General features: G+C 36.5%; 1 protein-coding gene across 1 annotated transcript in view; it reads left to right on the top strand.

The window, feature by feature from the left end:
- The window catches only part of KLF8 (KLF transcription factor 8), a 261,132-nt gene that overhangs the window by 207,659 nt on the left and 37,557 nt on the right, over nucleotides 1-15,916 (top strand). The window lies entirely within an intron of this gene.

Below are 15,916 nucleotides of genomic sequence, written 5' to 3'. Positions count from 1 at the left end.
GTTTCAAGTAAGAAATTGCTGCGGCTGAGGGAAAAGAAGTTTTTTTCTGCTTTCTCCGCTAGGGTTTTGATGGTTTCCTGTCTCACATTCAGGTTCTTTATCCATTTTGAGTTTATTTTTGTGAATGGTGTAAGAAAGTGGTCTAGTTTCATCCTTCTGCATGTTGCTGTCCAGTTCTCCCAGCACCATTTGTTAAAGACACTGTCTTTTTTCCATTGGATATTCTTTCCTGCTTTGTCAAAGATGAGTTGGCCATACTTTTGTGGGTCTAATTCTGATGTCAATACTACCCAAAGCAATCTACACATTCAATGCAATCCCAATCAAAATTGCACCAGCATTCTTCTCAAAGCTAGAACAAGCAATCCTAAAATTTGTATGGAACCACAAAAGACCCCGAATTGCCAAAGTAATATTGGAGAAGAGGAACAAAGTGGGAGGCATCACAATCCCAGACTTTAGCCTGTACTACAAAGCTGTGATCATCAAGACAGCATGGTGTTGGCACAAAAACAGACACATAGAAGAATGGAATAGAATAGAGACTCCAGAATTGGACCCACAAAAAAAAGTTTTTAAACCATTAAATGGTTTTGCCTTTGGTGTACAATTGAATTTAAGTTACATGTGCATATGTGTGATACTCCTTTGTACTGTGTTAATACCAAACTTAATTTAAAATTTTGTTTACCTTTTAGCTGTTGCCATTTAGGGACTATTAGCACATCAACACTTGCTAATTGTTGGCAAAACATCTGCTGGTTGCTGGTGCTAAGTCATAATTAATACTAAAAGGAAGCTGAGTGTAAGTGTTAGATAAAAATCTATTGGGCATGTAATAAAAAGTATCCTCAGTGAAATGTTGTCAGGTATGCATAGCTATTTTATTATGAAATCTCAGCACACCTCAGTACAATTCCAAAAATATTTTCCATACATTGTTAAAGTATACTAATTTTCCAGAATTTGAAGGAACCTTGAAATTTGTTCAATGTATATAATATTCTGGATAGTAGATGATCTGAGAACTTTTTGTTTCTTGCCATTTCCAAGATATCTTGTTTTTAGTAAAGCTACGGTGCTTGTGGTTACATGACCACAGAACACTGGCCATATCCCAGGGAAAAAAGGGTCAGAACTTCTGTTCTATAAACTACAATGTTGGCAACATTTAGGTGGGCAGACACCTACTGGTTTGGCTCATTATATGATTTGTTTATGTCATGAGAGAGGATTAGTGGGTGGCTGTCTAGCTCAGTACATACATGCTGCTCTCCCTTCTTTGAATTCCTACATACCATACCATATAATGAATATATTTGGTTGTCACTATCCTTTGTTTATAGTTTCTGATTATTTCCTAGAAGTAGGATTTCTTGGACAAAGTATATGAGCAACTTTAGGGTTCATATTGTATCATACATGTCTCCATCATCCAATTTAATATTTATTAACATTTCACATGTATTCTCACATAATTGCATGCTCTCTCTCTTTCACTCACTCTCTCTCCATCCCTCTAACTCCCCGCGTCTTTCTCTCATTTCTTCCCTTTCAAAGTAATTTGCATCAAGAAACTTCGCCCATAAATAATTTAGCATGCATCACCTAAAATGACATTATCCTACATAACTACATCAACAATATTATACCCAAGTAATTAACAATATTTTAATAATATTATTTAATTAGGTCATATATTTCTAAAAGATCCTCAGTGACACCTTTTTCATACCTTTCTGCCTGGAATGTTCTTCAGTTAGCCTGTCTAATTAACCAAATTCCACACTTTTCTTAGGGCCCAAATTTCATTTCCATCTCTTCCATAAAGCTTTTACTGATAATTAATCTTACTAATCTCTAGTGCACTGGAATTCCTGGCATGCTAAATTATCTGTACCAGTTACTCATGTGGCTCTGTTCTCACCTAATTATCAACTGATTATATATCTTATTTTTATAGTGATATTTTTGTTTTCCAAAATTCAATTATGTATGTACCACTTATACAATTTCTGCCATATCCTTATTATGGATATTATTTACATACCTTTAGAAGATTAGTACAGCGACAAATAAATAAATACCTATACTGGTTCTGTCCTAAGCAATCTGGAGAATTCGGGTTTGATGTGGAGTATTGGTTTCCCAGGGTTGCTGCAAAAAATTGCCACCAGTTGGGTGGCTTAAAATAACATAAATGTATTTTCTCACAGTTCTAGAATCCAGAAGTCAAAAATTGTGTTATCACTAGGATCCTTTCCAAGGCTTTAGGGGATAATCTGTTTCTTGCCTCTTCCATCTTCTGGTGGATTCAGGTGTTCCTTGGCTTGCAGACTCAGCACTCCAGTGTCTACCTACATCTTCACATTGCTTTCTCCTGTGTGTCTCTCTGTGTGTCTTTGCTCTGTGTACCTATTTAAAGACAATTGTCATTGAATTTAGAGCTCACTCAAATAATCCGGGATAATCTCTTTTAAGATCCTTAGTTTAACTATATCTGCAAAGACTCTTTCCAAATAAGGTAATATTCATGGGTTCTAGGGATTAGGATGTAGACATATATTTGGGGGCAACATCATTCAGCCCACTACAGTGTATTATACATTTACATATATTTCTAATATATAGTAAGTAATGCAGTACACCAAACAATTGTAGAACTTTGAGAAAGAAAAAGTATTTCACCAAATTGTATTTTTAATTTTTTTTAAATCTATTTACCTAAATTCAAGTTAGTTAACATACAGTGTAGTATTGGTTTCAGGAGTAGAATATAGTGATTCACCACTTACATATAACACCCAGTGCTCATCCCAACAAGTGCTCTACGTAATGCATAGCACGCATTTAGTCCAACCTCCCACCCATCTCCCCTCCAGCAACCCTCAGTTTGTTCTCTGTGTTTAAGAGTCTCTTATGGGTTGCCCCCTCTCTCTTTTTATCTTATTTTTCCTTCCATTCTTCTGTGTTCATCTGTTGTGTTTCTTAAATTCCACATGTGATAGCAAGCATATGATATTTGCCTCTCTCGAACTTATTTCATTTATCATAATATACTCTATTTCAATCCACGTTGTTGCAAATGGAAAGATTTCATTCCTTTTGATCACTGAGTAATATTCCATGATATATATATATATATATATATATATATATATATATATATATCACCTCTTCTTTCTCCATTCATCAGTTGAGGCATGTTGGGGTACTTTCCATAATTTTGCTATTGTTGATAGTGCTGCTCTAAACATTGGGGTGCATGTACTCCTCTGAATCAGCATTTTTGTATCCTTTGGATAAATACATAGTAGTGCAATTGCTGGATTGAAGAATAGTACTTTTTTTTTTTTTTTTGAGGAACCTCCATACTGTTTTCCAGAGTGACTGAACCATTTCGCATTCCCACGAACAGTGCAAAAGGGTTCCCCTTTCTCTGTATCCTCACCAACATCTGTTGTTTCCTGAGTTGTTCATTTTAGCCATTCTGATAAGTGTGAAGTGGTATCTAATTGGGGTTTTGATTTGTATTTCTCTGATTATGAATGATGTTGAGCATCTTTTCATGTGTCTGCTAGCCATCTGGATGCCTTCTTTGGAAAAGTGTCTGTTCATATCTATTCTGCCCGTTGCTTCTCTGGATTATTTGCTATTTCGGTGTGAGTTTGATAAGTTCTTCATAGATTTTGGATACTGACCCTTTATTTTATATGTTATTTACAAATATCTCCTCCCATTCTATCAGTTGCCTTTTAGTTTTACTGATTGTTTCCTTCGCTGTGCAGTAGCCTTTTATCTTGATGAGGTCCCAATCATTAATTTTTGCTTTTATTTACCTTGCCTCTGGAGACATGTCTAGTAAGAAGCTGCTGCTGCCGAGATCAGAGAGGTTGCTGGCTGTGTTCTCCTATAGGATTTTAGTGGTTTCCTATCTCAAATTTAGGTCTTGCATCCATTTTGAATTTATTTTTGTGTATTGTGTAAGAAAGTGGTCCAGGTTTATTCTTCTGCATGTAGCTGTCCAGTTTTCCCATCACCATTTGCTGGAGATACTGTCTTTTACCCATGGGATACTCTTTCTTGTTTGTTGAAGATTAGACATTTGTGGGTCTATTTCTGAGTTTTCTATTCTGTTCCATTGATCTATGTGTCTGTTTTTGTGCTAGTACCATACTGTCTTGATGATTACAGCTTTGTGATACAGTTTCAAGTCCAGAATAGTGATGCCTCCAGCTTTGGTTTTCTTTTTCAACATTCAGGGTCTTTACTGATTCCATATAAGTTTGAGACTTGTTTGTTCTAGCTCTGTGAAGAACTTTGGTGTTATTTTGATAGGGATGGCATTGAATGTGTAGATTGCTTTGTGTAGTATTGACATTTTAACAATATTTGTTCTTCAAATCCATGTGTATGGAATGTTTTTCCATTGCTTTGTGTCTTCTTCAATTTATTTCATAAGCTTCCTATAGTTTTCAGCATACTGATGTTTTACCTCTTTGGTTTGGTTTATTCCTAAGTATCTTATGGTTTTCGGTGCAATTGTAAATGGGATCAATTTTCTATAGTTTCATGCCAGGTAATAATTTTTCCATATTTTCAAGCTAGGTACTAATCAAATACCTAATGGATTAATATAGCCACACATATACATACATACATACATACATACATACATACAAGCAACATAAATATGTACATATCTAACCTTATTTTGCTTGGATGCAGCTACTCTGCTTGATACTTTCTCTCAGTCCCTTAGGACTGCCTAGTTCATTAGTTTATACAAAATGAATAATTCTATTGTCTCATAGTGCTACATTTCCAGGTACTATTGAGATGGTGATGATGTAAAATTTGAAATCCCTCTAGGTTTAGGTTAGGTCTAACTGTTAATAATACCCAACTCCAACCACTTCTCCTTCCTCTAATACATATACACCTGAAATCCTTATTGGAGAAGGATTAAGGTTTCAGAAAGTTAAACTGACTCTTTGACTTAAACAGTGAATATGCACATATATTTCTGTATTTACATACTTGTGTACCCAGGCATGAAAATAATAAGTTTAAACATAGATTAAAGCTAGAAGGGACCTGTGTACATGAGCAGCTTTCCTCTTTCTGTTTAGGAGCCTGGGTTTTATCTTAACTACCATAAAAATACTCTTTCCTCTCTTTTCCATCTGTTGTGCTGTCTGGAGTATTTTATTTCATTTTATTTCTAGTCTTGCTTTCCCACTTTTAAGCTCTAAATCAGAACTATTTTATTTATTTTTTATATTTAAATGTGTGAATTTGTGACAGTAAATTACACCTCAAGAAAACTGTTTCAAAATAAAAAAAGTATCATGCATCTACCCAGCATTTTTACTCCTAGGTATTCTGTTTTTGTTTTTTTTTTTCACACAAAATGTCCATCGACTGATGGATGAATAAAGAACAAGTGGTAAATATATGTACACTGAAATATTACTCAGCCATAAAAAGAATGAAATCTTGCCATTTGCAATAATGTGGCTGGAGCTAGAGAGTATTATGCTAAGCGAAATGAGTCAGTCAGAGAAAGACACCATATGATTTCACTCATACGTGGAATGTAAGAAACAAAACAAATGATCATAGGGGGAAAAAAGAGAGGCAAACCAAGAAACAGACTCTTAATTACAAACCGATGGTTACCAGAGATGGTGGGGTGGTGGGTTAAATAGGTGATGGGGATTAAGGAGTGTACTTGTTGTGAGTGCACTGGGTATTGTATGGAAGTGTTGAATCACTAAATTCTATACCTGAAACTAATATTACACTGTATGTTAAAAAACTGGAATTTAATAAAAGATTGGAATTTTTTATATTAAAAATAAATAACTTAGTAAATCAGAGCTGTTTGAAACATTTGATTCCCCTGACCCTCGACCTCCCAGGGCATTTCTACCTATCTTCATCAAATTCTAAAGAGCATAAATATTTGGAAATTAACTAATTTTTTTCTGGATTTCTTTCTAGAATTGAGGGTGCCTTTATCCATCATCTTTGATGATATATCAATAAATAACTCTTTTTTTGTCAACTCAAATTGACTTCAAATCTGATTAAGATTATTCTGGACCTTTGAGAAGGACTGTGGAAATTAAACTTCTCTTTAAATTAACCCCATAAATATCTGTGTTTTTTTTTTCATACTCAACTTTATTCATAGACTCAGAAATTTGAGAAAGCTGCAGTCTGAAGTTTTAAAGTAGCAAATGGGTACAGTAGCTATTCTCTTTCTTTGAAAAATGATAGTGACTGATGACAGAACACTTAAAAACTGAAGCCATCACACAGTGTTGAATATGAAAAGAGGCTATTTAAAAAGAAAAATCTGATGGCACAGTTTTAAATTAATCCTCAGATGCACTATTAAAACTGTGATAATTATATTCATTTTTGTGGAATGGGGAGCCATCTTGAGACATGTCAGTGAGAATTTTTAAAAATCACCAAAACTCTAGGGCTGAAACTTCAGTTACTCCTTACACTATGTCTCTTTAGAAACTTTAAGTATGGTATGTCATACCAAGTATGGTATGGTATGTACAAGAAGAAGGTATGGCAATAGTGTTTGTTTTTTGTTTGTTTAACCATAGGTGTAGTTATATTAAAAATATAGAAGAAATTAGACTATATATTGGAATTATTATTAAAAGTGTTTGGCCATATAGAAAAGAGCATTCTCAGTCCACACAGAAATTATTCAATGTAGGGGTTTAGTCAATTGAGTGTCGACTCTTGATTTCACCTCAGGTCGTGATCTTAGGGTTCATGGGTTCCAGCCCCATGTTGGGCTCTGTGCTGTCAGTACAGATTCTCTCTTTCCTTCTCTCACTCACATACGCTCTCTCTCCCTTTCAAAATATATAAATAAACTTAAAAAAAGAAATTATTCACTATAGTAATGTGTGGATATGAGATGCTTGTCTTATTATGCCTTCACATTACAAAGCAAGAAAAAGTAAGTTCAACCTTTAGACCTACTTTTGAGCATAGTTTTTCTTGAGGAAGCTTGCTTACAGAATAAAGCAATCACAAACTAGAAAATCCTTGCTACAGACTGGATTCACTTAGGCATGCCAGGTGCACTTGAAAATGATATATACAGAAGGAAATACATAATGATATGCTGTGAGGAAGTTACTGTTAAAACAGGAAAACCCAAACACCTGGACTTCCAACATTACATTTAGTCTTATAATGATGGCAGAGAGGGGTAATGATTGGAGTTTTATTGTGGAAATGATTTTTATTAAGAACTGAAGGTCACAGGGCAGGCTTAGCCTACAGAAGCACAACTCATGATGGGTGTTAAAAAAGGCCTTGCAATATCTTATCTCATCAGGACAAGAATAGTCTCTATGATATGAAAGCAACCTGAGTGTCCATTCATAAATGAAAGGGTGAGAAGATGTGGTACAGGGCCCCGCCCCACGCCTCCCACCATGGCGCCCCTCACGTCTCCACAGGGGGAAGTTACTTCCTGACTCTGAGCTCTCCCCCGGCTCGGGCAGCCAAGTGCAGTGATCATTCTCGATCCCAAAAGTGTCTCTACACCCCTTGGGGAGTGCGAAGAGTGCAGCGTCCTTGGAAGCCAGCTTTGAGCAAGGCACCTGACCTTCCAGGACCTCAGGAGGCACCTCAGAGAAACCCTGCCTCACCATCTGCTCGTGTCTCAGACATCTGTCTACATGGAATCTACAGACCTTCTTTCAGAAGAGGAATCGTAGGAGAACTATTGACTGTCTTCAAGCACTATCATGGCTGGATTTGTGTTTTAGGATAATCTCCTTGGCTCCTGTGTGGGGTAGATTCAGAAGATCCCATCGAAGCAGTACCACAAGACTGGCAGTGTTCAAGTAGCCCAGAGGCCACACCACCATGAGTCCTGCCCCTGGGAGAGGGGAAGATAAGGTACACACCAGTCTGACTGTGGCCTCAGCAGTGGGCTGGGGGCAGACATCAGGTCTGACTGCAACCCGCCCACCAAAACAAGTTACTCCAGACAGCACAGAGGAAGAGCTGTGCAGTTCTCTGCACTCCAGGGACTATCCAAAATGACAAAACGGAGGAATTATCTCAAAAGAAACTCCAGGAAGTAGCGAATTGATCAAAAACGAACTGATCAAAAACGATTTAAGCAATAGAGCAGAAAATGAATTTAAAATAATAGTCATAAAATTAATCACTGGGCTTGAGAAAAGTATAGAGGACAGCAGAGAATCTATTACTACAGAGATCAAGGGACTAAGAAACAGTCAGGAGGAGCTAAAAAATGCTATAAATGAACTGCAAAATAAAATGGAGATGACCACATCTCGGATTGAAGAGGCAGAGGAGAGAATACGTGAATTAGAAGGTAAAATTATGGGAAAAGAAGAAGCTGAGAAAGAGGGAGATAAAAAAATTCAGGAGTATGAGGGGAGACTTAGAGAACTAAGTGACCTAATTAAGCGAAATAATGTACGCATAATTGGCATTCCAGGGGAGGAAGACAGAGGGAAAGGTGCTGAAGTTGTACTTGAAGAAATCATAGCTGAGAACTTCCCTGAACTGGGGAAGGAAAAAGGCACTGGAATCAAAGAGGCACAGACTACTCCCTTCAGATGTAACATGAATTGATCTTCTGTATGACATATCATAGTGAAACTGACAAATACAAGGATAAAGAGAGAATTCTGAAAGCAGCTAGGGATAAACATGTTCTAACATATAAAGGGAGACCAATGAGACTCATGACAGATCTGTCTACTGAAACTTGGCAGGCCAGAAAGGAATGGCAGGAGATCTTCAATGTGATGAACAGAAAAAAAAAATGCAGCTGAAAATCCTTTATACAGCAAGTCTGTCATTTACAATAGAAGGAGAGGTAAAGGTCTTCCCAAACAAACACTGAAGGAATTCATCACCACTAAACCAGCCCTACAAGAGATCCTAAGGGGGAATCCTGTGAGACAAAGTAACAGAGACATCACTGCAAGCATGAAACCTACGGACATCACAATGACTCTAAACCCATATCTTTCAATAATAACACTGAATTAAATGGACTAAATGCTCCAACCAAAAGACCAAAAGACATAGGGTATCAGAATGGATAAAAAAAAACAAGACCCATCTATATGCTGTCTACAAGAGACTCATTTTAGACCTGAGGACACCTTCAGATTGAAAGTGAGGGGATGGAGAACTATCTATCATGCTACTGGAAGTCGAAAGAAAGTGGAGTACCCATATGTATATCAGACAAACTAGACTAAATTAAAGGCTGTAACAAGAGATGAAGAAGGGCATTATATAATCATTACAGGGTATATCCATCAGGAAGAGCTAAAAATTATAAATGTCTGTGTGCTGAATATGGGAGGCCCCAAATATATAAAACAATTACTCACAAACATAAGCAACCTTATTGATAAGAATGTGGTAATTGCAGGGGACTTTAACACCCCACTTACAGAAATGGATAGATCATCTAGACACACAGTCAATAAAGAAACAAGGGCCCTGAATGGTACACTGGATCAGATGGACTTGATAGTTATATTTAGAACTCTGCATCCCAAAGCAACAGAAAATACGTTCTTCTCGAGTGTACATGGAACATTCTCCAAGATAGATCATGTACTGGGTCACAAAACAGCCCTTCATAAATATACAAGATTGAGATCATACCATGCATTCTTTCAGACCACAAAATGATGAAGCTTGAAATCAACCACAAGAAAAAGTTTTGAAAACCTCCACAAGCATGGAGGTTAAAGAACACCCTACTAAAGAATGAATGGGTCAACCAGGCAATTAGAGAAGAAATTTAAAAAATATATGGAAACAAATGAAAATGAAAATACAACAATCCAAATGCTTTCGGATGCAGTGAAGGCAGTCCTGAGAGGAAAATACATTGTAATCCAAGTCTATCTCAAGAAACAAGAAAAATCCCAAATACAAAATCTAACGGCACACCTAAAGGAAATAGAAGCAGAACAGCAAAGACACCCCAAATCCAGCAAAAGAAGAGAAATAATAAAGATCAGAATAGAAATAAACAATATAGAATCTAAAAAAAACTGTAGAGCAGATCAACGAAAGCAAGAGTTGTTTTTTTTGAAAAAATAAACAAAATTGACAAACCTCTAGCCAGGCTTCTCAAAAAGAAAAGGGAGAGGACCCAAATAGATAAAATCATGAAAATGGAATTATTACAGCCAATCCCTCAGAGATACAAACAATTATCAGGGAATACTATGAAAAATTATATGCCAACAAACTGGACAACCTGGAAGAAATGGACAAATTCTTAAACACCCACACTCTTCCAAAACTCAAACAGGAAGAAATAGAAAGCTTGAACAGAACCATAACCAGTGAAGAATTGAATCACTTATCAAAAATTTCCCACCAAGTAAGAGTCCAGGACCAGATGGCTTCCCAGGGGAATTCTACCAGACATTTAAAGCAGAGATAATACCCATCCTTCTCAAGCTATTCCAAAAAATAGAAAGGAAAGGAAAACTTCCAGACTCATTCTATGAGGCCAGGATTACTTTGATTCCTAAACCAGACAGACACCCGGTAAAAAAAGAGAACTACAGGCCAATATCCCTGATGAATACGGATGCAAAAATTCTCAATAAGATACTAACAAATCAACAGCATATAAATTCAACAGCATATAAAAAGAATTATTCACCATGATCAAGTGGGATTCATTCCTGGGATGCAGGGCTGGTTCAACATTCACAAATCAATCAATGTGGTACATCACATTAATAAAAGAAAAGATAAGAACCATATGATCCTATCAATTGATTCAGAAAAAGCAATTGCAAAATTCAGCATCCTTTCTTAATAAAAACCCTTGAGAAATTCGTGATAGAAGGAACATAGTTAAACATCATCAAAGCCATTTATGAGAAGACCACAGATAATATCATCCTCAATGGGGAAAAGCCGAGAGCTTTCCCCCTGAGATCAGGAACACGACAGGGATGTACACTCTCACCGCTGTTGTTTACATAGTGTTGGAATTCCTAGCATCAGCAATCAGACAACAAAAGGATATCAAAGGCATCAAAATTGGCAAAGATGAAGTCAAGCTTCCCCTTTTTGCAGATGACATGATATTATACATGGAAAATCCGATAGATTCCACCAAAAGTCTGCTAGAACTGATACATGAATTCATCAAAGTCTCAGGATACAAAATCAATGTACAGAAATCAGTTGCATTCTTATACACTAATAATGAAGCAACAGAAAGACAAATAAAGAAACTGATCCCATTCACAATTGCACGAAGAAGCATAAAATACCTAGGAATGAACCTGACCAAAGATGTAAAAGATCTGTATGCTGAAAACTATAGAAAGCTGATGAAGGAAATTGAAGAAAATATAAAGAAATGGAAAAATATTCCGTGCTCATGGATTGGAAGAATAAATATTGTCAAAATGTCAACACTACCCAAAGCTATCTACACATTCAATGCAATCCCAATCAAAATTGCACCAGCATTCTTCTCGAAGTTAGAACAAGCAAACCTAAAATTTGTATGGAACCAAAAAAGGTCCCGAATAGCCAAAGCAATTTTGAAGAAGACCAAAGCAAGAGGCATCACAATCCCAGACTTTAGCCTCTACTACAAAGCTGTAATCATCAAGACAGCATGGTATTGGCACAAAAACAGACACATAGACCAATGGAATAGAATAGAAACCCCAGAACTAGACCCACATAATTATGGCCAGGTAATCTTTGACAAAGCAGGAAGGAATATCCAATGGGAAAAAGACAGTCTCTTTAACAAATGGTGCTGGGAGACCTGGACAGCAACATGCAGAAGGATGAAACTAGACCACTTACTTACACCATTCACAAAAACAAACTCAAAATGGATAAAGGACCTGAATGTGAGACAGGAAACCATCAAAACCCTAGAGGAGAAAGCAGGGAAAAACTTCTCTTCCTTCAGCTGCAGCAATTTCTTATTTGACACATCCCCAAAGGGAAGGGAATTAAAAGCAAAAATGAACTGTTGGGACCTCATGAAGATAAAAAGATTCCGCACTGCAAAAGAAACAATCAACAAAACTAAAAGGTAACCAACAGAATGGGAAAAGATATTTACAAATGACATATTGGACAAAGGGCTAGTATACAAAATCTATAAAGAGCTCATCAAACTCCACACCCGAAAAACAAATAACCCAGTGAAGAAATGGGCAGAAAACATGAATAGACACTTCTCTAAAGAAGACATCCAGATGGCCAGCAGGCACATGAAAAGATGGTCAGCGTCCCTCCTCATCAGGGAAATACAAGTGAAAACCACACTCAGATATCACCTCACGCCAGTCAGAGTGGCTAAAATGAACATGTCAGGAGACTATAGATACTGCAGAGGATGTGTAGAAACAGGAACCCTCTTGCACTGTTGGTGGGAATGCAAACTGGTGCAGCCACTCTGGAAAACAGTGTGGAGGTTCCTCAAAAAATTAAAAATAGAGCTACCCTATGACCCAGTAGTAGCACTGCTAGGAATTTACCCAAAGGATACAGCCGTGCTGATGCATAGGGGCACTTGTACCCCAATGTTTATAGGAGCACTCTCAAAAATAGCTACAGTATGGAAAGAGCCTAAATGTCCATCAACTGATGAATGGATAAAGAAATTTTGGTTTATATACACAATGGAATTTTACTTGGCAATGAGATATATGGCCTTTTGTAGCAACATGGATGCAACTGGAGAGTGTTATGCTAAGTGAAAAAAGTCATACAGAGAAGAGCAGATTCCATATGTTTTCACTCCTATGTGGATCCTGAGAAACTTAACAGAAGACCATGGGGGAGGGGAAGCAAAAAAATGGTTAGATAGGCAGGGAGCTAAAACGTAAGAGACTCCTAAAAACTGAGAACAAACTGAGGGTTTATGGGGGGTGGGAGGGAGGGGTGGGTGGGTGATGGGTATTGAGGGCACCTGTTGGCATGAGCACTTGGTTTTGTATGGAAACCAATTTGATAATAAATTTCATAATAAAAAAATAAAAAATAATAAAAAATATGAAGATGTGGTACACACACACAGACACACACACACAGAGGAATATTATGCATCCACAAAAAAAGGATGAAGTCTTGCCATTTGCAACAACATGGATGAACCTAGAGGGTGTGGTGCCAAGTGTAATAACTCAGAGTGAGAAAAACAAATATTGTATTTCACTCATATGTGGAATCAAAAATAAACTGAATAAAAAAATTAATAAAAAGCAGAATCAGACCTGTAAATACAGAGAGCAAACTGATGGATTCCAGAGGTGAGTGGGGTAAGGGATGGGCAAAATTGATGAAGGGGAGTGGGAGATACAGGCTTCTAATTATGAAATAAGTAATTCATAGGAATAAAAGGCACAAGATAAGGAATATAGTCAATGATATTGGGATAGTGTTGTATGGTGACAGGTCATAGGTATACTTGTGAGCATAGCACAAACTTGTTGAATCACTATGTTGTACACTTGAAACTAATGTAACATTGTATGGCGACTATGCTCAAAAACCTTTAAAAAAAGAATAGTCTATATGTTCTTTAGTTTCTTTACTCTTATTGGTCAGTTTCCATTTTGGATTTTCCTGAATAATGTATTTTTCAATAAAATGAATAACTGTGGATTGAGTAACAGCTATCCTACTGTTCCTTAGAGATTCCTGGGGTTCTGCCTTTTAATCTGGGAAGAGAGATTGTCAGGTTAAGTGACAAGTGGGAAATGTAGATAAAAATAGCTCAAGTAGATTTGAAAGTTTCAGAGAATAAGGAAGTTTTAAATTCAATAGAGTCATTCTTTACAATTTCCATCCCTTATCTCCCCCCACCCCACCCCAGTAAGATTCTACTGCCCTCCTTATCTGGATGAAATGAATCCACCTATGAGGGATAGATCACATTACACAAGTATGTGGAACAATAAATACAGAAAACAAACTGATAGTTGCCAGAGGAGAGGAGTGGGAAAATGGGCAAAATGGATGAAAGGGAGTGGGAGATATAGGCTTTTCATCATGGGATTAAAATTTATAGCATAGGGAATGTTGTCAATGTTATTATAATAGTGTCTTAGTGACAGATGGTAGCTACACTTGCACTGAGCATAGGATAATTTGTAGAAATGTTTAATCATTATGTTATACACCTGAAACTAATGTAATATTGTGGGTCGACTATACTGAAATAAAAATAGATTTAAAAGTATGTTAAATGACGGGGGAAATCACAGAAGTTAGGACTTACAGGAGTAGTTGGAAACAATACTTGGACTACAGACAAGGCCTCAGTTGGGGTCTGGGCTTATAAATCAGGAAACCAAGAGTATCATAGCACAGTAGAGGGAAAACACAGATGGGAGGCTGGGTAGATTCTGTAGATAAAGTACGGATATCTCTTGATGCCTACACTCACTCCCAGCATGCTCTGGGGGTTTTTTGAATAAAGTCAAACTCAGAGAACACTTCCTGTACTTAGCCCTCTATTTTCTGAGTTCAGACCTTTATTAACTCTCACCTAAATTTTTTAAAAATCATGACGGTGATGTTTTATCAAACCCCTTTTTAAAGATATGTGCTTTTATTTTTATTTCTTTATTAATTTTTAACATACAGCGTTTTATTAGTTTTAGTACAATATACAATATAGTGATTCAACAATTCCTTACCAACACCCTGTGCTCATCATGACAAGTGCATTCCTTAATTCCCATCACCTATTTAACCCATCCCCCACACCATCCCTTCTTGTAACCATAAGTTTGTTCTCTATAATTAAGAGTCTGTTTCTTGATTTGTCTCGTTCTCTTTTTTTTTCTCTTTGTTTGTTGTGTTTCTTTAGTTCCACATATCAGTGAAATCATGTGGTATTTGTCTTTCTCTGACTGACTTATTTCACTTAGCATTAAACTTTCTAGCTCCTTCCATATTGATACAAATAAGAATATTTCATTCATTCTTTTTTATGGCTGAATTATATATATATATATATATATATATATATATATATATATATATATATATGACACCTCTTCTTTATCCATTCATCCGTCAATGGATATTTGGGCTGCTTCCACAATTTGGCTATTGTAAATAATATTGCTATATTCATCAGGATGCATGCATCCCTTTAAATTAATGTCTTTGTATTCCTTGGGTAAATACCCAGTATTGTGATTGCTAGATTATAGGGTAGTTCTATTTTTAATTTTTTTAGTAACCTCCATAATGTTTTCCACAGTGGCTGCATCAGTTTGCATTCTTTTCAACAGTGCACAAGTGTTCCTTTTTTGTCACATCTTCACTGACAACTGTTGTTTCTTGTGTTGTTGATTTTAGCCATTCTGACAGGTGTGAGGTGATATCTCATTACAGTTTTAATTTCCATTTCCCTGATGGTAAGTGATGTTGAGCATATTTGCATGTGTCTGTTGGCCGTCTGGATGTCTTCTTTGGAGAAATGTCTGTTCATGCATTCTGCCCAGTTTTCATTTGGATTATTTGTTCTTTGGGTGTTGAGTTTTTATAAATTATTTCTAGATTTTGGATATTAACTCTTTATCGGATATGTCATCTGCAAATACGTTCTTCCATTCCATAGTTTGCCTTTTAGTTTGGTTGAATATTTTCCTTGCTGTTCAGAAGCTTTTTATTTTGATTTAGTTCTAAAGGCTTATTTTTCTTTTGCTTCCCTTTTCTCAGGAGATATATCTAGAAAGAAGATTCTATGGCCTATGTCAAAGAAGTTACTGCCTGTGTTCTTCTATAGGATTTTTATGGTTTAAGGTCTCACATGTATGTCTTTAATCCAGTTTATATTAATTCCTTGCATGGTATA

Source organism: Panthera pardus, unplaced genomic scaffold, assembly GCF_024362965.1.
Source record: "Panthera pardus isolate Hobbes unplaced genomic scaffold, ASM2436296v1 HiC_scaffold_27, whole genome shotgun sequence".
NCBI lineage: Eukaryota > Metazoa > Chordata > Mammalia > Carnivora > Felidae > Panthera > Panthera pardus.
The sequence above is the reverse complement of the archived record's forward strand: the minus strand, read 5'-3'. Positions and strand labels throughout refer to the sequence as shown.